The sequence below is a fragment of the Bos grunniens genome, chromosome 28, assembly GCF_055505025.1.
Source record: "Bos grunniens cultivar Pamir isolate PY7600 chromosome 28, Bosgru_T2T1.0, whole genome shotgun sequence".
NCBI lineage: Eukaryota > Metazoa > Chordata > Mammalia > Artiodactyla > Bovidae > Bos > Bos grunniens.
Window position 1 is genome coordinate 1,297,215 of NC_141192.1, and position 19,549 is coordinate 1,316,763.

The window sequence follows — 19,549 nt, forward strand, 5'->3', positions numbered from 1 at the left end:
GCAGGGCAGGTCCCCAGTGACGGGACCCAACACTTCCATTTACAGGACAGTGTGCTCTTCCATGTAGCCCCTTCCAGCAAGCTGTGGCCCTGGACAGAAGGTCTCTACCAAGTTTCCCCAGATGGGTCATGCCCGCAGTTTATCCTGCCCTGCCCCCAACAGCTGTACTCTGCTGTGGCATCAGCTGGAAGGAGAAGCACCACCACAGCTGGACAGGAAGTTCGCATCTAGCTTCAAGCCAAGGACCCTGGGCTGAGCTCACCTTGCAAAGACTCTGAAGTGATTGTACTCCTCCTTAGAGAATGGTGAGGTCTGCAACCACAACCAACATCTCCTCACAGAAATCATAATGGAACACAGGTCCCCCTGTGTTAGTTCATTCACTCATTCACCCATGATTCACTGTCAGTCATTCAATAAATGTTCATTGAGTCTTACCAGTTACTGTGTTCCAAATGTGGCAACTGGACGGGTTCTGCCATAATATAGAACTTCACCTCTCCTAACTCATCAAACCAAGAATGGGAAAACCAACTGAATTTCTGTGGGAACCACTGAAGGCACCAGGGATTCTCCCTGTGCTAAACTCTCCAGGACCATGTAATCTGAGTGGGAGTGACTCAGAGGGCAAGGATACCACCGCTAGCACACGCATTCCGTAGCACTGAGTTACTACCTTCAGTGAACCAGGGGAAGTCTAATCACCTTCCCTCCTCCCTCAACCAGGATAATAGGGGGCAGGACGTGCCAGGCCAAAATACCTTTTGATGCTCAGAAAAATTCTTTTCAGAGCTATTTATGTGCATGTGTGCCTGTGGGTCTGGGTTTAATAAAAGCCTGTACAACAGCCAAACTATCAAAATGTTTAAGAACCCACAAGTATGTGGCTTACCTCCTAGAGTTTTTCATGTCATCGACAATTGAGATGTTAGAATCACCCAGCTAATGTGAGAGACAGCCGTGGTACGACAGGGCGGGCCCTGACTTGGCATTAGAATGCTGGCCATTACTGAGCTTCCCGGTTGCCATGGTTCCCAAAAGGTCCCCTAAACCCTGTGGTCCTCATGTGCTTCCCAAAAGGGCCATTTCCAGGGTGCTGAACAGGCCCACACATCCTAGTACCGTGTTCTTTAAACTCAAGATGCATTTACTCCATCCACTGATTCGAGTAAAAGAAGACACAGAAGTAGGTGGTAGAGGGAACTGCCTTTCCCACTCCCTGCCATGCATCTTCCTAGACGATTTTATGTCTTCCGGGCACAGCCACGGTCATCCGTTCTGTGTGAGCTCGTTCATCTCAGTTAGCCCTCTGGTAGCCCATGTGTCTTCTGGTGCCTCATCTCCTTTCTGAGATTCTACTTGCAATTCCATTTTTTTTTTCCCTACCATACTTACTGTCTCATGAAGCTCCTCTTTTTTATGCTCCCTTTTTAAGGGAGCAATTGGCCTTACATATAAAATGACAGAAAATTTTGTTCACTTCACTTAGCGGCTGGAGAATCACAGTGCGGAACCCAGACTTCTGAGGAGGCCACTGCAGGACAGAAAGTGGAGATAAAGTGGGGCTGTCACAGGACTCAAGGGAAGGAAGAAGGGCAGTTGTTCTGCAATTGTCTGAATTTAAATCTTCAGGGAAAAGAAAAGGTATCTAAGGAGGACTTTAGTGAAGGTTTTCTATCTATTAGGCTGTGTAAAACCTGTGCTGTGTCTTCCAGATAATTTAGGATAAAAAGCTGGATCCATTCTCTTGGTTTAAGGGAATACACAGATGCTTCTTTAGTGAATACATAGATGCCAAAGGCATCTTTTTATCTCCTTCTCTTTTCTTCTTTTCTTTTTTCCTCCCTCCTTCCCTCCCTTCCTTCCTTCCATTCCTTGGCAGTTCCATGTAGGATCACTAAATTTCTTGTATTCCTAAGAACGAAGTAGTCAAAAGTCAAACTCAAAGTGATATAACTCAGATCCCTTCTAATGCAAGTCCCAGTGTCTTGGAAGACCAGACACTTAAATAGTTGTTTCAAATAGTAGCTCTGTACCCAGATTACTCTGTAGTTTTGGATAACTCATTCAACTTTTCTAAGCCTCTATTCCTTCCCTTGTTAAGTGAGGCACTCTTAACAATGGTCCATTAGATTATCATTGTAAGGGCTGAATAATAAAATATACACTTTTTTTTTAAACTACAGAGTGATTACATCTTAAGTGACTCTTTTAATTCATTTCAGTCTTTTCTTGAATCCTCTGATTTAAATTGGCAGAACACCTATTTGAAAATGGCCAGTGACCGCAGTATTTTATTCCAGTGTGAACGAATCTGTGTCCGCACAGGGGCCCTGGGCCTCCCTGCCCAGCCTCGGCTCTCAGGGCTGCCGGTATGTTGTTGTGTGTCACAGAGATCGATGCAAGAGGAGAGCGCACTGATCCTGGTGTGGAGGCAGGGAGTTCTGCCAAAGCCATCTGCTCAGAGAAGTCAGAGGCCACAGACAGAGAAATGTGGTTTTAATTTTTTGAGCTAAGAAGTTTTATAAAATAATTTTCCCCATTTTTTGATGTGAGGCCTGAAGGAAAATAATAATAAAACAAAACTGGAGGAGAGAAGGTTTTTTGCCAAGTGACATTTTCCCTCTTCTTTCTGCATCTATTCCTAGAAAAAAGACCTTGACGAGTGCAGGAAAAGTGTTGGCGGTGTACCAGACCTCCTTGTTTCGCTCCTCATCATTGTGAAAGCAAATTTGTTTTGGAGTATGAGAGGCTAAAGCCCCCACCTCACTGCTGGTTTCAAACAGTGAGTAAGGATAATGATGGTAACATTTATCAGGTGCTTACGTCATGCAGGCACGATGCAAAGCACCTTGCCAGAATGATGGTGTTCAGTCCCTGCAACCATCCTAGGAGGCTGGCAGAGAGAGGACACCCAGGCCCAGGGTGGAAGTGGTAGAGCTGAGGAGTAGTCTCTTATTAAGGGGCCTCTCTTACTCCTGAGTGCACATTCTTAAGCACAATGCTGCCTTTCTGATTTGGGAATTACAAGCCAAGCTTAAATCCTCAGATTGGAAGTTTGAAATGCTCATCTCAGAACCACAGATACACAGAATTGTAAGCCTACTCATATTGCCCCAGTTCTTTGAAAATCATGATTTTTTTCTTCTTTTTATAAAAAAAAATCATTTCTTTATTTGTATTTATTTTCTGGCTTCGCTGGGTCTTTGTAGCTTGTGTGGGCTTCCTCTAGTTGCAGTGAGCGGTGGCTATGGTTTGAGGTGGTGCGTGGGCTTCTCACTGCGGGGCTTCTCTTGCGGCAGAGCACAGACTCCAGGGCATACGGTCGTCGGCAGTTGCAGCTCGTGGGCTCTAGGTCTGGGGCTCAGTAGTTGTGGCGCGTGGACTTAATCACTCCACGGCATGTGGAATCTTCCTGGACCAGGAGTCAAAGCTATGTCACCTACGTTGGCAGGTGGATTTCTATCCACTGTGCCACCAAGGAAGTCCCCACGATGTTTAAGAATGGAAAGCCAAGGCAATGGAAACCCCGCTGAATTTCTTGTTTTAAAGAAGAAAAATAAATTTTCAGAGAAAATCCAGGAGTATCCCTTTCTTTGATGTTATTTTATTGCCCTTCTTGGTTTTTGGAGGAATGAACTAGGAAGTGAAAGTGCTTTCCTGGGGAGAGGATTTGTAACATCTGAGCTCACTGAGATGGTCCAGCGAGGACCAGAAGTCCTCTGCAGAGTTGCCTGCCACTCCGCCTGGTGCTAATTCTGACCAGTTGTGAAAAGGCATAGTTCAGATTTGTGTTGGTAAAAGCCCCAGTGAAGGGTGTTCATGGGAACTCTCCTCACCAGTCTCACTTCACTGACAGATGGTCCTTCTCCCTTCTCTGCACAGAGCATCCTGGCAGATGCCCAGAGGAGGTAAGTGCCGCCTGGCAGCGCCTCTCTTCACTACTTGTCTCTCTCCCGCCACCAATTCTGTACGGGCTTTCCAAGACTCAGCTTTTCCCCCCCACACTTATTTTTGCCAGTTGTATTTGTTATTTTAATTGTAGACTCTAACATTTTGTAAATTGGTAAAGTATGAGGGTGATAAAATTCATGTGTGAAAAGAGTTGTTTCAGTGAAAATTATCATATTTATCAAATCTAAGACACTTGTTGAGTTTAAGTCACTATGTTATGTATAATTTAGAATGAAAGAATACTGACAATTAAACCACGCTATACTATTGATTGTACACTATTCCTGTTTCAGAGAATTTTAAATGTGGAAAAAAATTTAATTAAAAAACTTTTAATGTATATTTTATATTTGTATATAGATGGGCTTCCCTGGTGGCTCAGATGGTAAAGAATCTGCCTGCAGTGTGGGAGACCCAGGTTCGATCCCTGGGTTAGGAATATCCCCTGGAGAATGGAATGGCAACCCACTCCCGCGTCCTTGCCCAGAGAACTCCACAGGCAGAGGAGCCTTGCCGGCTAGAGTCCACGGGGTCACAAAGAGTCAGACGCGACTGAGCGACTTCACTTTCACTTTCACAATATGTGATTGTGACTACACAATCACATATTGCAATTTTATCTCAATCACACAAATTAGGTTAGCATGTAGGACATTTAAATGAAACAATACAGTAAAAAATAGTAGAGAATCAAAAACTCTATACAGGAAGTATACCTAAAGCATGAGAATTCAATATTCATTAGTGTTTTATCTTCAGTTTTGATTGACACTAGATGCTAGCAAATTTTGAAATAAGCTGATTAAGATTTGTACATTCAGTTAGTATAAATGACTTCTTAGTCATTTACATAATGTATAGTAGAGATTTGTCACAAGGCAGGTTGCAGTGTTGAAGGAAAGAAGCTCCTTCCTATAATTAGAAAGGATCCCCTGAACTGCACTCAGCTAAAGACAGCCAATGTGCAAGAGAGTAAAGCCATCATAGTAATGTGGCTTCAAGGAACGTAGGTCTGATAAGGAAAATAACCTAAGCTTCTATTTCCCATTAAATGTGAATTAGAATTTATAAAATAAGTTAAATCATTTGGAAAAACTCTACAGTGAACAGACAATTGTGACCAAATACGCAGATGACTATTCACAAACACTGTGACCCAGTAAAACCTAATGGCATAAATCCAAAAGAAAAGCATATGTATATATACACGCACATATACACCATAGGAGACACACATAAAAATACTCACTACAGAAACTGGAACCAACACAATGCTCATAAATAGAAAAGAGGATGAACCAAATTTGGAATAATCACGTAATGGAATATTACACAGCAGTCAAAACTGATAACAGTGGGAAAAAAAGTTTGGCTGAAGCTAAATATATAATATGAAATGATAAAAATTACTTATAGCATAATACTCTTCTTAAAATTATAAGTAATTTTAAAAAACTGTACATTTAGTTTTGGGAATATATATTGATGTAATAAGACTAAATAAACAGGAAATTAGTTAAGAAGGACATGATATTCAGGATGGTGGTTAACCTGGGTTGAAGGGAGAAAGGAGCTGGGAAAAGGGAAAAAATATGGCTAGATGTAGTTTAAATTCAAAATGTTTGTTCTTCTTAAAGGGTGGTTAGTTCCTGGGTGTATTATATGAAACGAGATGCCAGTCCAGGTTCGATGCACGATACTGGATGCTTGGGGCTGGTGCACTGGGACGACCCAGAGGGATGGTATGGGGAGGGAGGAGGGAGGAGGGTTCAAGTTGGGGAACACATGTATACCTGTGGCGGATTCATTTTGATATTTGGCAAAACTAATACAATTATGTAAAGTTTAAAAATAAAATAAAATAAAAAAAAAAAAAAGAATTAATTGAATAAAGGAAAGCCATGCATTATGGTGATGTGTTAGGAGCCAGGGGTTACCTGTTTCTGTGCAACTGAGGTCCAGGTGAATGAATCAATATGTGAGCAAAGTGGATCTCTAAGTGCCGGCGTTTGAAGATTATAATAGGATGTATGCTGTGTGCTATTGATTCATGTGATATTTAAAGTCTGTTGTGGATGCGGTTGCTCGTTGGACACACGTGTTATGAATGTCTCCTCCACTCTAACCCTGGACTTTAAAAACAAAAATCTCTCATATCTTAGTATAGACGGATTTATCTTTCTTTTCTCTCACGGTCAGTCGTGTTTGTGTTATTTTTAGGGGGAAAAAACCCAATACCTTTCTTTATGCCAAGCTCCCAAATACATATTATATTCTCCTCAAATAGCTTTATTGTTTTACACTTCACATTTAGGTCAAAATCTTTCTGGAATTTACATTTTTGTTAGGTGAAAAGAGGGGTCTAGTTCCATTATTTTTGCCTAACGATATGTTATTAGCCCAGCGCCTTTTAATGACGAGGCCGTTGTTTCTTTCAGTAAACTCACTGTCACTTTCCTCACTGATGTGTGAGTTTGGTTTTGCATACTCCGTGACAGTTTGCTGTTCAGTTGGTCTTTTTTTGCACCATTAATAGATTTATAATATCTTGTGATATCTGATAGGATACATTCTCCAATTTGACATGTCTTCTTCCAGATTGCTGTGCATATTCCAGATTCTTCAGATTTTTGTATGAATTCTACAATCACACATATATATGACTGCAATTCATATGTGTATGTGTACAATCATATCTGTCTACACTGTATAGACCGAGCTTGCATACTGAGAATAGTTCACTTAGTCATAATGTACTATTATTTTTACATATTATTGGATTTGATTTGCTAATATTTATTGAAGGACTTATGCATCTCTGCTTATGAAGTGATTAATCTGTAGTTTTCCTAACTTACAATGTCCTTGTGAGGTTTCCAGATCAAAATTTCGCCTGACCCCATAAAAAGACCTGCTGGTCTTATCCTCCCTTCTTTATAGAGCTTCTCTTTCATTTGCTCCTGTTGACCCTGCTATGCTCAATTTGGATCTTACTCCTAGTATTTTCTCCTCAGTTCAAGTTTCATCCCTGAACAAGGGCTTCCCTGGTGGCTGAGAGGTTAAAGCGTCTGTCTGCAATGCAGAAGACCCGAGTTCAATTCCTGTGTTGGGAAGATCCCCTGGAGAAGGAAATGGCAACCCACTCCGGAACCCTTTCCTGGAAAATCCCATGGTCGGAGAAGCCTAGTAGGCTACAGTCCATGGGGTCACAAAGAGTCAGACACGACTAAGCAAATTTCATTTTCTTTCAGAAAAGTTTCGTCCCAGAAATGAGTCTTTTGGGGTTGTCTTGAGAATCAACAGGGCCCAGAACCCTCCACAAACCATCTGACGCTATCATGGCCCCTATACAATGGCAACCCACTCCAGTACTCTTGCCTGGAGAATCCTAGGGACGGGGGAGCCTAGTGGGCTGCCATCTATGGGGTCGCACAGAGTCGGACACGACTGAAGCGACTTAGCAGCAGCAGCAGCATACTCATCCTCAGGATAAAGCCTGCAAAAGACCCTTTCAGTGATGCCTGGTGGCTTCATAATAACCTATTAGATGATCAGTTGTAACTCTTGATACTTTAGAGATTCTCTACTTATAAACGTGGCCTTCCCTGGTGGGTCAGTGGTAAAGAATCCACCTGCTGATGCAGGAGATGTGGGCTTGATTTCTGGGTCGGGAAGATCCCCTGGAGAAGGAAATGGCAACCCACTCCAGTATTTTGCCTGGGAAATCCCATGGACAGACGAGGCTGGAGGGTTACAGTCCATGGGGTCACAAAGAGTCAGACATGACTTAGAGACTAAACAACACAACTTATCAGTGTAGCCAAATACCCCTTTGGCCTCCCTCCACTGTCTCCTATGACATTTAAGACCGTGAGAATCTTGTTACAACTGATTGTTTGTCTCCACTCACTTATATTTTGATGTGTATCAGGATGTCTTGTCACTGAGTATTGGACTTAAAGTTGTTTGAGACGTTTTGGCTTTTGTATCCTGGGTGACCCCAGGGACTGTTTGGAGGGGTGATCCAACTCATGGAACTCACAATGTCTTAACCTTAACCAATCGTCTTGCCGCTCAGCTGTATCCAACTCCAGACATCTGTACCAAGGGCCAACCCTGACAAACAATGAGAAATGCCTCACGGCTGAAACCTTAAATGCAGGCTCACGTTTGTATCCTTCTTACTCTCCTTCTCCCACACCTTATTACAACTATTGTTTAAATTCACAGAGAACCCAAGGTTGTTTTTCTCTCCATGTTCTCCCAATTAGACGTTCTCTCTATCTCTTTCTTTTTCTCTCTCCTCTTCTTTTTTTTCTCTCTCTCTCCCCTCAGCTTACCCCAGGGCTACAGATCATGATTAGACTGGAAATTCCATGAGAGGCATAGCCATCCATTTCCCCCAGTAATGCACATGAAGCTGAACACGTTATCAACTCTCAGTAAGTATCTATTGAATGACTAGCACAATCTCACAACTATAGACTCGCCATAACATGTTCTCCATTTTACTCAGTGCCTTGCATTTGATTATAACTTGTTTTGTTTGCTTTTGACATGCTTCTTCTCTTGTTATTCTCAGTAGTTACTTCAAACTTTTAGTTTCAAATTAAGTCTCTTACCAACCACTCATTCTCAAGCACTGTTATTCATGATTTTATTCATTAATTCAACAAATCAGTTGCCAGAAACTCTTGTATTGGGAGCTCAACAGTGAGCAAAAGAAGGCACGGTTCAAGCTCTCATGGAGCCTACAGTTTAAGGGAGGATACAAACATGACTCAAATAATTAGGGGGAAATTATAATTCAGATACATTCTCTGAAGAAGAGGGACTTGGCTATGTAACACCAATAATAAAGCAAGCTGACCTAGGTAGGAGCATTCCAGAAGGCTTCCTACAGAATACCATTTGGATGGCACTGCGGTGGGTGCGTTGGAATTAACTAGAGAGAGGCAGGTGAGTAGTGGACGGAATCCTGCCTGAGTGAAATACCACTTTCAAAGCCCTGATGGCTTCCTTCTGTGTCTCTTGACTACACAGATTAAAACATACAATCTGAGGATGCTAGCACTCTGGCCTCTGGCATCCCAATTCCTCACTTTCTTAATATATCCATTAGTCTCTCATGTTAATAAAAATTTGCTGTAAGAGGCAGAATTCCTCTCCAAGCCCCTTTGGCTCATCTAGTCCCTCCCGTGACTTCACCACACTTTTTTCCCCAGATGTCTAGATTAGATAAACATAATTGACTTTGTACATCTTCAGGCCTCAGTTTTCCTACTTATCACATGAGCAGTTTAGATTCTGGGAGCTCTAGGCCATTCTCAGTCCCAGCAGCTTCTGAAAGGAGTTCCCTTCAGCTGATAGAGGGCAGTGGCAATTACACAGCATTTTGCAGAGAAAGGAGGCCCACTGTCTTGATGCAGGCCTGCCTCACCCCATGCCCTGTGTCTCTGGGTCTCCACTGTGTCTACATTCCCACAGCCCCTGGTGACAGCTCTTTCTGTTCTGTAAGTACAGGATGAATCAGGTGTCGACAGAAATCTGCCGAGTATTTGCCCTTTTGGACAGTGGGAAATGAAAGCAGACCCCTGGATAAAGCTTACTAAACTGAGGGACAGACTGGAGCCAGGCTGAAGGAGTCAAGCAAGGGAAGGGGTCAAGAGACCCTTCCCCCAGGGGCCTAGAAAAGCACGTCCAGGGCTGGTCCTGTCTCTCAGTTTCCGTGGTTTTCACCATCAATCCCCTGGTTAAAACACCACAGAACATGTTAAAACAAACAATGCTGTTACCAGGTATCATTAGCCTGAAACAAAAGCAAAGCAGCCACTGCTATCTGTTAATTGATTCCAGAAGTTAAGCATTGTATGCTCTTATCCTAAGGATTTAGGGCAAGGTCATAGGCAGCTGGGAATATACTTTCTTTTTGGAACAGTGGGGCTTGACCTAGAGGAAACTCTCTTGATTTCAAATGTACAAGTTCTTGTCTCCCAAGTTCCTTTTTATATCATCACTTCCCCTACCCTGTGGACATCCCGCCCTAAGGGACGTGGCTCCCACCCCACTCTTCTCCTCCAGGCTGGTCCTTGCTGCGCACCTTGCTCTCATTTCCTCTCCCTCTCTCTTAGTGACCCTCTCTATCTCTCTCCCTAATCCGATTCATGCCTTCAACCACTTCTCAGACCTCATCTCTGCTGGTCGTCTCTCCTCCACTTCCGTTCCCATCACATTCTGCTCATTATGCAGGGAGAAGGCCCAGCCTTTTGTGCACTACCTCCCTGTTTACACATCTGTCCCCCCGGCAGACTTTGAGCTTGCCAAGGGTAGGAATCATACTGTGTGTTTTTCAACAGCATGTAGGGCAGGACCCAAGATGTAGTGGTCATCGATAAATATTTGCAGAATTAAATCATTCTTACTCAACCCTTCAGCCTGGGAAATGGTTCAGGAGCAGCTGCTCCCTTATTTTATAGATGATGTTTTAGAAAAGATCAGCCAACTGGCCTGTTCCTCTGCATCTGGCTGTAGCTTCGTTTTTGATGCCCTGCTCCAATTATGGATGCAGAGCCTGAAGCTCTGGGCCCAACTCTGTCTCAGGGTGTAACTCAACTCCGTGCACAGGGCCCCTCTGAAGCTACCAGGCTCCTTCCCACAGCTCTTCCTCTTAAAGAGCATTTCAACACTGCTTCCAATGGAGTGACCCAAAGCGTGGTCTGCAGATGGAGTAGCCCGACCAGGAAGTGAAGAGAGTTTTGGCTCCAGAGGAAACAAAAGAACTTGTTCTCCCAGGCTCTCCAGGGAGCCCTGGCTAAAGAGGAATGAGCCCAGATTCTGTCTCTGCTCAGGCACTACGGGGCTGGGGCTGGGGTTTGGGGGTGAGTGGGTGCAGACACGGGACTGCACAGAGGACCCTCAGGCGAGTTGTGGGGCTCCACTGGATTCCAGGGTCACCAGCTGCAAGAGAACAGCCCTGCAACCTGAAATCCTGAAGATTTTTAACCCAAACAGTTATAAATCCAAATGTGAAGCTGAGATCACTTTTATGTACCCTGACCCACTTATTCTAAGATGACTTTTTTTTTTTTTTAATGGACTGGAAGGCAAATCCAAAACAAATTCCCTCCTGTGCCAGTAGTCTGTGTTAGCTGAGGTAAGTGGGAGAGGGCTCTCCCAGGTGTGGAAACCACAGAGTCTCCTGGGCCTGTGTTTTCAGTTATGTTAAAATCCTTAGGCTTAAGCCCATTTATCTGTATTTGTATTTTAAAAGTGGACATTTCCTGTTCTTTTGAAGACTTAATTCCAAGTGTTCCGGATTTCTGGTGTGTTTCCACAAAATATGGTGGAAAAATTTACTAAAAAGAGTTCAAAGCTCACAGAGTGAATTTTCCTGTAGGCATGTGCCTTGGCTTAAACTTCAAGGCAAGCGGGGTAGAAAGGACAGCATAGCTAGAACCCACCTAAGCGAAACTTTTATTTTGGAACCCGTATTTGGAACACTGGTTGAATCTATAACCATAAACATTGACCCAGATGTATTCTTCACTTGTGTCTTTCTCCAAAAACAAAAAGGACAGGAAGCTTGTCCTCCATCGCAACCCCAACTGTTATGTAAACTTAATCAGTGAGCATTTACCAGCAGTTTTCCTGGGTGAGACCCACTTCAGACCCCATTTGAAGATGGGGATATAGAAATACAGAAGAAACTTACAGAACTGAGGGGAACAAAGTGGGAAGTTTGGAGAGGAAGGTCAAGAGTGATGTCCTGGATGTTTTTCTTCAGGGAAGGAGCCAGAGTGCAAGTCATAAGTTTTCCAAGAAGAACTGACAATAGCTCTTTAAGGACAAAGCAAGGGGTGGGCCTTTAGCAGGTGGAGAAAAGGGATGGCATTTGGGACAGAGAGTAGACCAGGGCCTTTGGGAACGTGAAATTGCAAGTATCTTCAAAGGTGGAGGAAGTTGAGATGAATGGATGGCAGGGTGGGCGAGAAGAAGACAAAACGCAGCCCTGAAAGAGTCAAATTAGGAGGGAATGAAGATTCCAGGCCAAGGCACCCAGGCACTGGGGAGACATTGCCTTTAAGCAAATAACATGTTCAGATTTGATGGTAGAAAGACTTCTATTATGCAAAGCTTTGAGCACTTTATACCTGTGAATGGTGCAGGTGATGAATAGGAGGGTAAGATGCTAGTCACAGAAAAGCAGAGAGGAAGTAGCTGTAGACAGATGGGTTTGAGATAGCAAAGATAACAGCAATGGCCTAGGGAAAAAGAAGCCTTTAGACCAAAGATGCCCAGTCCCAGAAGGCTGGGGTGAGGAGCAGGAAGGACTCAGTAATATCTTACGAAGTTTCATACCGATGATGCCTTTGTGACAGTGATCACGGCATGATGACAGTCAGTGTTCACAGCATTTGTTATGCACAGCTTGAAGCACTTTATGTCTGTGAACTCATTCCAGCCTCCCTAACCTTCTAAGTAAGCGCTGCACTTATCACTGTTTTACAGATGAGGAAACTGAGGCACGGAGAGATTGAGTAAGTTGCCCAAGCTCACACCGTAAATGGTGGACCTAGGATCCAAGCCCACACGGTCTGGGTTCAGAAGCTGCAGCTTTGCCACTCACCAGATACTTGATTAAAGATGTAGACTACAACCAGAGGAGAAGAAGATGACTTCAGCTTTGGACAAGTGAGATCCAGGCGCCTGCCCACCCCGGAAGACATGTGCAAGGGCTACTGGAAGTGCATTAGAGCATCTCGAGTTCACAGAACTGCCTTCACACAGAAGACCCATAGGCCTCGAGAAAAGCAGTGCAGTGCAGCCAAATTCCCAACTCCCACTTGCGCTCTGCCAGTTACTAACTGGGTCAAATCACTTCAGTCTGGACCAGTCTCATCTATGAAATGGTCATAAAGACACTATTTAATGATACAATGCGGATTAAATAAGACAAGCTGCAGGGGTAGGCTCTGGTGTATAGACGTGGCTGATGAATATCTAAATCCCCTCCCAGGAGTGTGGTGCTTCATAGGAAGTGAAGTGAAGTCGCTCGGTCGTGCCTGACTCTTTGTGACCCCATGGATAGTAGCCTGCCCCAAGCTCCACCGTCCATGGGATTTTCAAGGCAAGAGTACTGGAGTGGGTTGCCATTTCCTTCTCCAGGGACTCTTCCCACCCCGGGGATCGAACCCGGGTCCCTCGCGTTGTAGACGGACGCTTTGCCGTCTGAGTCTCCAGTGGAAGACGTTCATGGGAGGTTGCCTGACACTTAGAGACGTCGCTGCAGTTAAGAGCTGCATGGTCAGAACCATCTCCTTAAGGTCAGGAGAAAGCTTAAGGAGGTTGCCTGACACTTAGAGACGTCGCTGCAGTTAAGAGCTGCATGGTCAGAACCATCTCCTTAAGGTCAGGAGAAAGCTTAGGGAGGTTAGCGATGTAAAAAATTAACAAACAGAGGCCTCAATTAAGCAGAGTCAGGAGACCAGAAGGAAGCGCTCTCATGCCCTACCAGGATAGCAGAGCCCAACGGGAAGACAAAAGACTCCTCTTCTTTGCTGGCAAGAGCTCAGCCAACGAAAACCCACCGACTCTTCATTTACTCTAGCCCTCCTGGCTGTCTTTCTCCTCTATAAAAAGTCCTCCTTCCCTTCCCATTTGAGGGCTTGCATGTGGCTCACCGTGGTTGCAGACCCCAAACTGCAGTTCTCTGCTGATCCAAGATAAACCCATCTTTGCTGACTGCCTATTTACTTCAGGTCAACAGAAATAACCAACCCCATGCTTCCTGTTCCTCAATAGCAGCCTGATATACGGAGTGGGCTGCTCTGTGACTGGCCCATTTCCTGGCATTCACGGGTGGTGGCCTACTATCTGCCTGGCATCACTCCCAGTCTCCAGGAACATAAAGACCACCCTTCCATTTCCACCAAGGGATGAGGAAAGACAGGAAATAGCCCAGGGAGAAGTGTCTTAGAAACAACAGCTTCTAAGTTGCATCCGGAAACTTAGAGCTAATGTCCTTCCCTGCTGATATGGGCCGTGGAAGAAGGAAAGGCCAAGCCAACGTCTGTTAGCGCAAGGGGCACTTTTTAAATGAAGCGCAGCCTGACAGTGCAAATAAAGTGCTATATCTCTTGAAACACGGCAAATGTTTTCAGAAATAGTCTCAGTTCTTATATGCAGGGAAAATACATATAAGCATTTAAAGGATTCAAACTGAATGGAAACAGCATTCAAAAATCTAGATGGAATGTCCAGTTGAAAGGTCTAGCCACTTTAAGTAGCAATATTCAAGGTGGTTACAGTGGAAATTAAGGGAAGTTGAGTAGAGAAGTCCACCGTCTTGGCAAGAATCAGTTTGGGTAACAGCCAGGCTCCTGGGCCTTGACCCCAGGTCTCTGACTCCTATACTGAGTGCTCTGGTCTCTGACTCCTATACTAAGTGCTCTGGCAATCTTTGCCTTGCTTGTGGCCCCTGGACGCAATGTGGTGGAGGCCTTTCTGAGTGTTTCAAGGCTGCCCCATTTATGCCTGATCTTGGCAAGAGCACAACTCTAGGAGCAAGTGTGATTGCCCTCCTTGGCTGGGAATTGTGATCCATGTGCCCCTTGGGAGGAAATAAGAAACACATCTTTCTGCTCTAACCCTCTGGAAGGTATCTGGAAAAACTTTAATTTTCATTCCTAGGAGGTGACACTATTCTCTCCTTCAAATATATACAGGAGAGTTAAATTGCCCCTTTAATATGTTCATTATTAACAATTACATGCTTCGAGCAATTATAGTGGACAATTATAGTTTTTTGCTAACATAATTTTAACTTTGTGATTATAGCACATATTTGTTTTCTTAAAATGATGCCATCTTTTCGTAAGGTTTTATTATTCATATCTTAGTGGTATTCAATTTATCTATCAAAACCCAGTGCACCCTCAGCATCGCTAGGACATTCCCCTAAGGCCGTTATCCAGGACTGGCAGATTTTTCTCTGTTCCAGCCACTGTTTAGGACTGATATCTGTGATGGCTATGGGTTTACATGACTTTTCCTAGGAACTAGGGCATGAACCCACTGAGCATGAGAAGACTGTCTTTAGTCATTACAGTCCCAGGGCTGCGACAGCAGTCAGCTCGCGCTGTGTCTTCATTCCACTAGAACTGACTTTTCAATCAAGTTCTGCAACTGGGTGCCTACTGATACTATGACAATAACCATGAAGCTCTAATCTTGCCCTCTGTCTGAGGCTGGTTCCAAAAACCACAGATTCCATATCTGACTTTTTATTTAAGATCTTCCATTTACAGGAAAATGAAAAATTTCCAGTTTACACAAATGAGTGTGAAGCCCATTGTCCAAGAAATAGTTTATATTAACTGCCTGGAAACACTGGGCTGGTAAGACATACCAAGTGCAGCTTTTGGAATGTGCTCCTGCTTCTAAAAGAGAAACCCTACGCATGCATGGGTGGTCCCTTCCACATGTAACAACTTAGACTTTAAGATCTCCTGCAACACTTGGAGCCCTCTTTTAAAAAGACTGTAAAATGAATGTTTGGCCCATACATTTCACGGGCCACTTGGGCAACAGCCAATTGTCTGCCATAAATGGGTCCTGTTATTCCAGTGCACATTGAAGGTCAACTGTCCCCCTTAAGAAACACTCCAATTCCTGGTTAATGACTCCCCACCGACCCAGTGGTAGAGAGGGCTTTCTTTGGGAATCTCCATCTTCCTAATTCTCAGGAAGGCTTGTATTCAGGAAGTTGTTGCTTATCCTTGAATCATTTGCAGTGGAATGCAGTTATACTTAGCCTACTTGGCAGTATTAATAAATTTGATTTTGGCAAGAAAAGACGGGTGTCCACGGACTTTCACTGCTCGTATTAGTCCTCTTACCGCCCTATAACATAGAACTTCTATGGATTGCTACAATAGGAGTGCCTGCTGTATGCAAGCCCACGTGCCTTACCGTAAGAAGGAGGAGCGTGTTCTTATCATTTGCAGTTTATAGAAAGGGAACCTGAAGTTTAGAGAAGTTAAATACCTTACCAGGAGCCAAACAGCTAGCAGGAGTGGTGGCTAGTGCTCCCAATCGGAGCTATTTACTGTAAATATTATACTCCTGTAAACATTTATTTACTGTAAATATTATACTCTGACTCAATGGACATGAGTTCAAGCAAGCTCCAGGAGATGCAGAAGGGCAGGGAAGCCTGACATGCTACATACAGTCCATGGGGTAACAAAGAGTTAGACACAACTGAGCATTTAACAACAATTATACTCCTGACTGTTTTGACACACATCCAAATAAGTGGGCGGGGCGGGGGGTCAGAAACAATCTGAGGCTTCCCAGGTTGCTCAGTGGTAAAGAATCCACCTGAAAATCAGGAGAATCCCGTGCACGGAGGAGCCTGGTGGGCTACAGTCCATAGGGTCACAAAGAACTGGCACAACTGGAGTGACTTAGCACGCATGAAGACACAATCCAGGGGGCCTAGTGCTGCGAAGATGCCAGTCTAAGCACTGGGCGCTAAACACCACATTCTGCCCCAGAGTCCTTACCCAGTCCAACTGCCACTCACCAGACATATGATACTGTTGGCCGTAAGAGAAATCGTACAAGGACTACTCAACTACTCAAAAAATACACTATTGGAAAAACAGGCTTTCTGACAGTGTGGGAGAATGTTATCTTTGTAGACAAAGGGTAAAATCATTTGAAAGATAAAATGGTTATTTATTGCATTTTTCCATGCTTTACAATTGATTATGTACATTCAGATTTGGAGGTTATATGGTAATGTGAACCCTGATATCTCAATCCACAATTCCAGATTTCTATAGAAAGGATTAACAGAATGTAAACATAGACATCACCCCCACTGGCAATAAAACAGAGTTATATCTATGCAGAGAACATTTTGCTACAAATAGAACAGATGTGTCTGGATTGGAAGAGGCAGAGGACTGACTCCAATTTCCCTTCTCTAAAAGAAGACATCAGGGAAGAACTAAAACTCCTGTCTCAGAGGAGTAAGTGCTGGCTAGAAGGGAAAGGGGTAAAATCTACTTTGGGAGAATTCCAGAACAAACAGCACATCTACGCAGAAACCAGAAAGCAAAGCCTCCTCCTATTCAGGGAGCAGTTTGGGGGAGAGAAACCCCAATGTTTTTATGGCTATTTTGTGACTCTTTACCCAAAGTCAGGCCTGGTAGAATAATCAGTGATTAGATCATAAGTGCAGAGTGGAGAGATCTCAGCGGATGATGGAAGGTATTCGAAGAGATGTTGGAAACCCCACCACATCTTTCCCTGGAGGGTGAGGGAGGCAGGTGAGTTTAAGACATGTACCACAGGTGGGACTCCCCCGCCCCCTCTCTGCCCAAATCTATGGGAAGGACCGAACAAATTTAGATACGCTTGAGGAAACCTGAGGATGCCAGGAGTATTGAGCCACCTCCCTGAATACAGCACGAGGAGGAAACCGCACACTACTCAGCAGAAGCCCTCCCTCTGGCAGGCATGCGTGAGCACTAGGTCGCTTCAGTTGTGTCTGACTGCGTGACCCTATGGACTGCAGCCCGCCAGGCTCCTCTGTCCATGGGGTTCTCCAGGCAAGAATACTGGAGTGGGTCGCCACGCCCTCCTCCAGGGGATCTTCCCGACCCAGGGATCGAGCCCCACTCTCTTACGTCTCCTGTGTGGGGAGGCAGGTTCTTTACCACTAGCAGCACCTGGGAAGCCCTAGGGCAGGACACACGGCCAAAATGATGGAAAGAGCCGGTGCAGCACCAGCCAAGGGAGGCGCTTGGAGAAACGCCCAGCAGCGATGCTGGTGGCTCCCCACAGCCGCAGTCCAGAAGCTCCTGCAATCCTAGCGCGGGCAGTGTGGAGCAGATGGAATTTAGGAGTCCTGGTGTTAGAAAAGGGGAGGAGGCCCAGGGTGGGGATATCATCCAAAAGAGATAGCAACAGGGTTTGTCACAGCGATTTTGACTGTTACTACCCTGGTGGCTTAGAGGGTAAAGCGACCACCTGCAATGCAGGAGACCCGGGTTCAATCCCTGAGTCGGAAGATCCCCTGGAGAAGAAAATGGCGCCCCACTCCAGTACTCTTGTCTGGAAAATCCCATGGACATAAGAGCCTGGAAGGCTGCAGCCCATGGGGTCGCAAAAGGTCGGACACGACTGAGTGACTTGACTTCACTTCACCTTGAAGGCCAGGTGGCACTGGCGGCAAAACCAGGGATTTACAAGGATGCAGGCCAGTGTGAAGACTTGTTCAGACTCCATGTGCAGACACAGAGCCCTACTACCCCACCGCTAGGGCCACCAGGACACAGAGCCACCCGCCCCCCAAGACCCAAACAACACATTATGGAGAGTGGTGGGGAGGGGAGGAAATAGGAAAAAACCAACATTTACCCCAAATAGACTATTTTCAAAAAGAAGTGATTTGGATGCTGCTAAACGGCATGTTTAAGTAACCCTCTCCAGCATCTTCAGTACTCACCAGGGCAGGGAAGTATGAGAAAGATTAGATCAGTTATAGAAAATAATGAAATGTTTTTCTGAAAGTTGTTTAAGATTGTTCGGGGAAATTTCTGCCATAATCTTACTAACATCTGACCTGTACCTATTGTATATAATCTGAGATATAGATTTAATTTATATAGAAGTAAGCATAATCCACTCCCTTCACCACCATGATCACAGAGAACTTAATGAGTCCAAAAGAGAAAACTAACTTAAGAAATTTATTGAGAAATCAGAGAAGGATAAAATATGGAAATCAGGCTAAAGATGAGAGAAGCGATACGTCTTGAGGGAAGCGATACATTTGCCCTTGTGGGGTAGCCCAGTGGTGTGAACAACGTGCCCATCACTGTGCACACCTTTCTTTGCACAGGGACTATTTCTGGGCTGAGCATACGATTCATGACCTGGGAGATCAGGATTTTTGCTCAGTGATTGTGGGAAGAGGTATGTCTGGATGGGAGTGAGAACAAATATGACCCTGAATGCTGCTGGAGACTACCCTGAAACCACACAAGAAACCAACCTGGAGATGAAGGCAACACAGGGGCACAGAGCCAAGGGTGGGAACTCTGCCTATTCCTCGCCTGACGCGAGAACTCCCACTGGATTCTTCAGAAAGAACCAATATACTTGATTTATTATTTAAGCTAGTTTAAGTTGCACTTTCTGTTATATTCAATTAATATAGAAAGAGGGGGAAGATCCAGAAGACTGAATATATATTTAACAGGAAACCCATAAAAAGAAAACAAAGCAGATGCAGTTAATGCAATAATATGAGAAACAGTCAAAGATGATTTAGCTGAACTAAAGAAACCTCAGTTAGAAAAAGTTCGCTAAGTACTAGCAAAATTAATTAAAATAATCCTGTGCCTAAGCATTTATTTTCTTTTAATTTTGAGGATAAAAAACCCCAGAAGCATCCAAGAAAGACAAAAAGAAGAAGCCAAGGAGGGAAGGAAGAGGGAGAGAACGGAAGTGGGAGCAGGAGGAGGAGGAGAGTAGAAAAGGGGGAGAAAATTCTAAAGGAACAAAAAATCAGTCTGGCTTC

General features: G+C 44.4%; 1 long non-coding RNA gene across 1 annotated transcript in view; it reads left to right on the top strand.

Moving 5' to 3' along the window:
* Positions 1-16,703, top strand: part of LOC147342703 (uncharacterized) — a 90,579-nt gene extending 73,876 nt beyond the window's left edge. The window contains exon 3 of the long non-coding RNA XR_015156626.1: positions 12,463-16,703. This is a non-coding gene — a long non-coding RNA (uncharacterized LOC147342703). The remainder of the gene's footprint in view (positions 1-12,462) is intronic.
* The last annotated feature ends 2,846 nt before the right edge of the window (positions 16,704-19,549 follow it).